This window comes from Chiloscyllium plagiosum, chromosome 16 (genome assembly GCF_004010195.1).
Source record: "Chiloscyllium plagiosum isolate BGI_BamShark_2017 chromosome 16, ASM401019v2, whole genome shotgun sequence".
Classification (NCBI taxonomy): domain Eukaryota; kingdom Metazoa; phylum Chordata; class Chondrichthyes; order Orectolobiformes; family Hemiscylliidae; genus Chiloscyllium; species Chiloscyllium plagiosum.
In genome coordinates, this window is record NC_057725.1 from 7828440 (window position 1) to 7837192 (window position 8753).

Genomic DNA, 8753 nt, shown 5'->3' on the forward strand with positions numbered 1-8753 from the left:
AACATCGTGGGCCGAAGGGCCTGTTCTGTGCTGTATTGTTCTATGTTCTCTATGTTCAGTAGCAGTGGTGGACTCTCCCTCATTATGGGCATTTAAGCGGGCATTGGATAGGCATATGGAGGATAGTGGGCTAGTGTAGGTTAGGTGGGCTTGGATCGGCGCAACATCGAGGGCCAAAGGGCCTGTACTGTGCTGTATTTTTCTATGTTTCTATGTTTCTATGTTTTCTTGTGGAAGTCTCACTGATTTTCTCGTAACTCAACAACAACAACGCAGCAGCTATGATGTGGTAATGCATCCTGCAGCACTGTCATCTGCATAAACATAATGACTGTTTGATTTCTGCTGACCACAACATTTCAGGGCACTTTAATCCAAAACTTCACTTCTTCACGTGTCACACCTATTCACATGTTAAAAATCAGAGCCGAATGAATATCTGGTCATCAATCCAAGCAAAAGGCAACACCATTTAGTTATTACAGATTCATGTCAGTTCTTCTGCTCTCTGATTAATTTTTCTTTCCTCAGTTCTCTGCTAACTCCATCTCATCACCTCCCATGAATCATTCATTTCATTTTTGCTGCGCACTGCCAATGGTACCTCTCATCACCACTACCAATCTTCTGCTTTCAGACAGCCTCAGCTGTGCAAAGTATTCAAATGAGTTTTTGCGGCTGCTTATGCATAAAGCGTGGAGTAATAGCAATTCATGTTTCACCCGCCCATACACATATGGAACATGGGGCTGTGGAAAGTGCCAAAGCAGCCAATACTCTGCTCTGCCTGACTGGTGGCAGGTCACGCTGGATGGCTGCCTGCAATCAATATCCAGTTGTTAGCAAGTAAGAGCTATGTCTGTTCAGGATGGTTGAGCAGGTGAAAACATTTTTGTTCAGTTTAATGTGACAATGCTCTGCCAAATTAATGGGTGAGATCGCAGAGGCTGGGCTACTTAATCCTGTGATGCTTCAATGACAGTGAGTTATTGCCAACACTTTCGACACATCTGAGAAAGGCATGTATCACTTTAGATATTAACCTTTTAAACCTGAAAGTGTTTTGTCAGTTTTGTGGCTTACATTTGTAGTCTTAAAATTATATTTCTGTGTCGTGTCCCATGGGGCATGCTATAATTTTTGTTTGTTTACAAGAGACCATAGCACAGAGACACACTCTTTGTATTAGTCTAGATTATATTAGCATTTATAATTTGTTTTTTCATTGGGCACAATTGTAATCTCTATCTCTGCAGCAAACTGATGAGGTTGCATATTGCAAACTCAAAGTAGTCACAACTGCCATCTCTTCTGTCACCATTTTTGCTTGAGTGCAGTTAACAGTGGTATGTTTGGAACTACAGATAAATTGTTCATATCACATGTCACTTAAGCCAGCTGACATCTTTATAGATTGCAACATGTTTTCATTTGTGTCCATGTTGTTTGACAATGTTGCTCTTAGTGAAACACTAACACCACGCAGGAACACACCTTCTAAAGATTCATAGGATCCCACCAGTGCAGAAAGAGGCCATTCAGCCCATCAAGTTTTCACCAACCCTCAGAAGACCATCCCATCCAGACCTAGCCCTCGAACAGACACATGGAGAACGTGTAGACTCCACACAGACAGTCACCCGAGGCTGGAATTGAACCCATGTTCCTGGCGCTGTAAGGCAGCAGTGCTAATCACTGAGCCACCAACTAAATGTTCCTAAACATGAAAAAGACTCCAACTACAGTGTACACTAACTCTTGGGCAAAGAATTTTAAAATGTCTTTTTACAAAGGCATATCAATGCATATTAAATGCAAACCTCTTAATTAACCAGAATAATGTCTAAAGAGTAAATAAGAAAGTATGAACAACCTGAATATCTGACCATTGATTAACAGATCATTAATCAGTATCCTACTGTTTGCAAGGAGTAAAAGGTTGATAGAAATGCATCAATTTCTATCTGTGAAAGGAAAACAGAGGTCAGGAAAAGTGCGAGGGTTTCACAGGGATGGAAAACTATGATTTCATCTTGGGATCACGCCATTTATAAAAGCTGGTGTGGCATTGACTGTTAAGCTAATTCCCAGAAATACAATGTGTTAGGCAGCAGTAAGGGAACTTCATGGGCTCAACTATTCTACCTGCTTTCACAGGAGACCTTGCAGATTGTGAACCAGTTTCATTTAAGGACAATGGAAAATCCGTACTGGAGAAAGTATGGGAAGCTTCCTTTTGGTCATGACTGAATTTTGCCCATTTGGGGATGGAGGGATGGTGAGACATAACGGAAAGATCAGGAAACAAAGGAGCTCTCACTCCAGAGGCTTTTCATGTATGAACATGTCTAGCTGTATTTTATAACCTTTCTGAGATCTGCTTTTCAATTCTATTTATCTTTTGGCATCAAAGCGTGTATGGAGCATTCATGTACAAACAAAAGCAGTCAAATGTTGCCTGCAGGAGTTAACAGGAGGCCAGATGTAGTGGACGAATTTGTAAGGACTCAGGAGAACTGAAGACCTTTGAACAAGAGCTAATGTGAAAAGGGTTTTTACAAAAGCAACTTCCACTGCCACTCAACAAGTCAAATAACAGCGCGCTGTCAATTACAGGAACCTTGACTGGGTGGGAGTCAGATTTGAAATCAAGGTCATCAAAACTTTTTTTTAATAAATGTCCTTTTTCTTATACTTCCTCTTTAAACCTTTCACTCTTATGTTTTCCGTTAGCAAGCAGAATAAGATTGTGCAGTTGTAATGACACTCCATGTGAATTGGGAGGTGCCTCTGTGGAATATGACTTGTCTCTGTAACAATGTACCCTCCCTTGAGACAAAGCACTACAAATCAACCAGCCCAGTGACCCTACCATGAAGCAGCTTAATTTATCCAGTGATGGAGGCTAAATTTGAATTTAAGGCTTCTGAGCAGGAATCCATTGCCCAGAGACCCACAGGCCATTGACGAGTTCAATCATTTTTTAAAACAATTCTCACTTAAAATGAAATGAGGTAAATATGTTAACAAAACAATACTGACTATCCTTCAACAAAAGCAAAATAGCTTAGGACCCAAGTTTAATATGAAACTAAAGGTGAAGTGAAAGCAGTTTCCATACTCTTTACATCTTTCTAATTTAATTCCATTGGCTAACTGGTTTGCAGCAGGGACCAGTGTCAATCAAACCATCATGTTGTATTGACAAATTAGCATCAGTAATGTGACAAGAAGATAAATAGGGTGACTGCAGACTTATAACAAATTAGAGCTCCCAGATTTTAATTTGGCGCAGATAGCCTATAACTCGTACTGCACATAAAGCTTTTCATCATTAATCCCTGTAAAATCTGAATTCCTCCAGAGTATTATTGCTGCCACTTCAGTTTGAAGCAGTGTCAGGAATTATAAATAGGCTGTATATAAGATAGATGAAGCCAGCTGCCATTAAAATCTAATACAATTGGTTTTGAAGAGACATAAGTGAAAATGAAATGCAAAGAAAGGTCAGTCCAGATTCAGGACCCTCTTAAACAGTGTTAATAACATTTCCCAAAATACATAAACTCAGATGTGTACAAAGACATGTGTTTCTAATTTTGTAGCACACAATGCAAAGGGCATTGCTGATATTTTATAACTTAATTGAGGATCTTACACCATCTGCTGAGGTAATATCTTTATGTCTGCTGAACCCATTTGTATAAATAGGTTCAAATAGGAATATCTCTTGCTTCAATCAAACAGTTCTTTTCACTCTCCATCATACCAGATGCAGCTGTATTAAGAACAGAAAGTGCTGTCACAAATAAAACCAGAAATTGCAGCATCTTTGGAGAGAAATCAGAGTTAACTTTTCAGGTCCAGTGACCCTTCCTCAGAAAGGATTGCCAAAACCCTGGCAACAACTGGCAGAAAAATAACCCTTTCTCCCTCCCTTCACCGGAATAGGATTCCCTTGTTATCACTTCCCACCCACCATCTTCCATGTTCATCATGTTCACCATTTCCACATCTTCATCATGATCACCAACAGTAACTTTCCATCCTCGCTCTGTCAGCGTTCTAAATGAACGATCTATGACACTATGATCTATTCCTCGATCATCTCCAACGCCTCACCCTCCTGCCACAGCACCTTCAGATGCAATCACAGGAGGTGTAGCACTTGCCCTTTCACCTCCTCCCATCTCATCATCCAAGGTGGCCCTTCCAGACGAAGCAATCATTCAGTTGCACTTTTTTCAGTCAAGTCTCCAGTATTCGCTGCTCACAATGCGATCTCCTCGACATCTACAATCACAGACTGATTGACCACTTCACTTAGCATTTCACCTCAGTCTGAAAGCATGACTCCAAACTTCCAGTTACATGAAGCCTCAATCAAATCCTCTTGCTCTCATGCTCACATTTCTGTCCCCGGTCTACTGCAGTGCTCCAGCCAAGCCCAGTGCAAGCTGGAGGAATAGCACCACATTTTCCACTTTGTCATTTTACAATCATCTGGACTGAAAAGTGAGTTCAACAACTTCAGAGCATGAACAGTAACCCGCATTATAATTCTTTTTCCCTCCAATGTCTGTGTCTTGTTTTCTTTTCAGCTAGTACAGGCTATTATTTTGTTATTAACACTTATTCTGGGTCTGTGTTTTGCTTTCTCTCTGCAATCGTGACCACTCCCATCTTGTTCTATGGACACCTTTCATCTCTAATCCCCCTCACCATCTAACCTTGTCCTGACCTTTGCTTCAGTTCTACTTGTTCATTTCCCCTTTTCCCAGACTATACAACTCATTACAGTCCACCTCTCTTCAGTTCTGAAATAGAGTCGCATTAGACTTGAAACATTTGTTATGGATCAGAAATGACCCCCTCAAAATACATTAAGAAGATATTAAGAAGACCTTAGTTTTTTTTTATTTTAATGGTAAGTGTAAGGGCACTGCATTTCAGATGCAATTCGATTGGTCAAACTACCAGATGTGAAACAAAACACATTTCATTCATACCCTGGTTAAAAGAGTACAACAAAAGAAAGAATAAAGAAAAGAATTGGCTTAACTGTAACTCTGTTGGAAAATTTAGCAGAATAATAGATTAGTTAGCTACTAAATAGTAGTTGTTCTAATATAGTAACAACTCATGAACACACCCTTGGTGAAAGGCAACTTCAGAAAACAGATTGTCTCACACGCAATTCCATTTGCCCAGGAGGAAAAACATTAGGAGAACTCTGAGAAAGCATAGTAGGGAGAGATGTACTGTAGCAACAGACCCAGCAATAACAACTACTACTGAAAAACTAAGAAACTAAAAACCCTGGTTCTGGGAGAGCTGCTTCTATTGTTCCAACTTTAAAAACAATGCCAAGGCCTCACAGTCTGCTTACTTTCTGTGTTTTCAATAGACATCTTGGCACTTCTGTGTTAAAGTTGAAACTTTATTGCTGGAACAGCACAGCAGGTCAGGCAGCATCCAGAGAACAGGAGATTCGACGTTTCGGGCACAGGCCCTTCTTCTTTAACACTTCTGTGTTAAAACCTTTCTTTTAAAAAACAGGACAAAATAACCTGATTTTGTTAAAAATTTCCAGCATCTACAATATTTCGCCTTTGTCTTGTCATTGTATTGTCCGATTGTGGATTCTTCTGCTCAGGTTAGGATTAATTTCCTCTTATCCTTTGACATGGATATTGTCCTGAAATCACAGAACATGTGGCCGAAGCATTCTCATGTCTTAACTTGCTAGGAAATGAGATTTTTAAATTTTCACTTGGAATGCCCAATTGTTATATGGTACAGCAAGTAAAACAATCATCAGGGTCAACCCTTAATATAACTATATCAGAGTGCCTCATAACATCCAGGGTAGATGGTCATCAAGCCAATCTTAAAAACGTCCAAATGTGCTAACAGAGAACAGAGTATGTTAAATATATTTTCAGTTTCATGAGAAACCACCCAAAGTTTATCTTCCACTCCTAGGTTCACCAATAAAGTTTGTTGATGCGAGGGAAGTTACTGGACGAGCAACCTTCCTTTGTTTACGTCCAAAGCCACCATGATTTTACTGAACAGGACATACTACATCCCGGTGAATGTTTTTTAGGATAATGTTATGAAATGTTGTCACAGCATCACAAATTAATATTCACATCAAGGAACTCATTGTCAAGCACTGCTCACCGTGTCATGCAAAGAGGCAAGCCAACTAGACCCATTTTACTGTAGAAATAATTGCAGCTTTATAAGATGCAGTTGATGGAATGTGCAGAAATTAACTTGTCAGTACAGTTAAGGATAAATGTAAACAAATCATGCACTATAAATGAAATATTTTAATTTTAGAAGGACTGACGCAGAAATGCTCCTGAGATTTTAAAAATACGCTTAAGCCTTTTACCTTGTTAAGAAGCTTCTTATTTGGGCATTCTTTTGGATTTGACATCAAGGTGGTATGAACAGGGCCGAGGACAGTGGAGTACATTGGAACCCAATAAATGGGGCCTGGAACTCTCAAGGGGTAAAGGATTGTATGTGTGTTTGTGTGTCTGTGTCTGTGTGCGTGTGTCAGAGTTGATCAGGACCACTGTACCCGGGTTTGGGGCACTGTCAGGGTAGGATCTTGCCAAGGAGTATCAGAGCCTGTAAATTCTGTTCTGGCCCTCTGGATGGCTGAACAGGTTTATCTTTAACACTTCAATGGAAAGACTGAAACTCTTTTCTTCAGCGAGGAAAGAAGGAAGGGAGTTTCCAGGATTGGGACTCCTGTTTCTGGAAAGGTCCTTGTTGTTGGTCCAGTGTGGGTTGAGGAGCCCTGGTCCCATTGATGACACAGATATTTCAGATATTACATTTGATATACATGAGTCCTTATCCTCATAACCACCTGGTGTACAACTGCATCAAGTTGTGTGAGGAACATCAGCAGATGAACACTATGTGCTGAGGTTCTTTCTGTCACCTATATTGTGAAGGATAGGTCTGATACGTTGCTGTGGTTTGCTCTATTCAGTTGGACTATGCTGTACCACTTGTCTCTCATGAGGAAGTTTGTACTGAAAAATACCTTTGACAGCACATCAAACAAGCAACGGCTCACAAGGAACATCCTGGTGTTCCTGTGGGAAAAGGAGATGGTAGACCCTGTTGTACACTTCCCTGCATGGATACAGAGTAGAACTGGGAAAAGTACAGCGGGTCTAGCACCATCCGAGGAGAGGGGGAGTCGACGTTTCAGGACTGATGCAAGGTTCCAACCTGAAACATTGATTCCCATCTCCTCTGATGCTGCCTGACCTGCTGTGCTTTTTTCAGCTCCACTGTTTATCCACTCTAACTCTCCAGCGTCTGCAGTCTTCTACTTATCTCCGTACTCTTCCCTGGGTAGGCTGTCAAACTCTTTTGGTAGGTTCACCCATGGCTGGAACTTCCAACAAATGTCGACGAGTGGATTGGTGAGCAGGTTCGATGCTTCAGGAGAGATGATAGCTGAGTGGTAGTATCACGTGATTATTAATCCAGAGACCCAGGTAACGTTCTGCAGGCCTTGGTTCAAATCCTGTCATGGCAGATGGCGGAATTTGAATTCAATAAAATTCTGGAATTACAGGTCTAATGATGACCATGAAACCCTTGTCAACTGTCAGGAAAAATCTAGCCAGTTTACTGATGCATTTTAGGGAAGGAAACTCCCACCCTTATCTGGTCTGGCCAACATGTGACTCTAGACCCACAGCAATGTGTGTGTGGCAATTAGGGTCAGACAATAAATGCTGGCTTAACCTGTGAATGAATTTAAAAGAAAATTGTAGTGACAACTACACCAAGGCTTGGGAGAGCTTTTTGAAAGGCACAAGAGGGTGGATGCTAGGAAATTGTTTCCGTTAGGTGAGGAGACTAGGACCCGTGGACACAGCCTTAGAATTAGAGGGGGTAAATTCAGAACAGAAATGCGGAGACATTTCTTAAGCCAGAGAGTGGTGGGCCTGTGGAATTCATTGCTGCAGAGTGTAGTGGAGGCTGGGACGCTAAATGTCTTCAAGGCAGAAATTGATAAATTCTTGATGTCACAAGGAATTAAGGGCTACAGGGAGAATGCGGGTAAGTGGAGTTGAAATGCCCATCAGCCATGATTGAATGGCGGAGTGGACTCGATGGGCCAAATGGCCTTACTTCCGCTCCTATGTCTATGGTCTTATGGTCTTAATAGGGAAAGGCAATGCCAAGACTAGGGGGCATAAATTTAATGTAAGAAGGGAAAGATTGAAAAGGGACGTGAGGGGCAATTTTGTGACACAGAGAGTCGTTCATCTGTGGAATGAACTTCCAGGGGAACTTGAGCTTGGAGGAAGTGATGGATGCAGATACAGTTACATTATACAATGGCAGATGAGTTCACCCTGGAAAAATGAGAAGTGATTCATTTTGGAAGGTCGAATTTTAATGCAGAATACAGGGTTAAAGACAGGATTCTTGGCAGTGTGGAGGAACACAGGGATCTTGGGGTCCAATCCATAGATCCGTCCAAGTTGATAGGGTTTTTAAGAAGGCGTATGGTGTGTTGGCTTTCATTAGCAGGCGAGTTGAGTTTAAGAGTCGCGAGATCATGCTGCAGCGCTATGCAGCCCTGGTTCAACCACACTTGGAGTATTGTTTTCAGTTCTGGTCACCTAATTACAGGAAGGATGTGGAAGTTTTAGATAGGATGCAGTGGAAATTTACTAGGATGTTGTCTGAAAAAGTGGGCACGT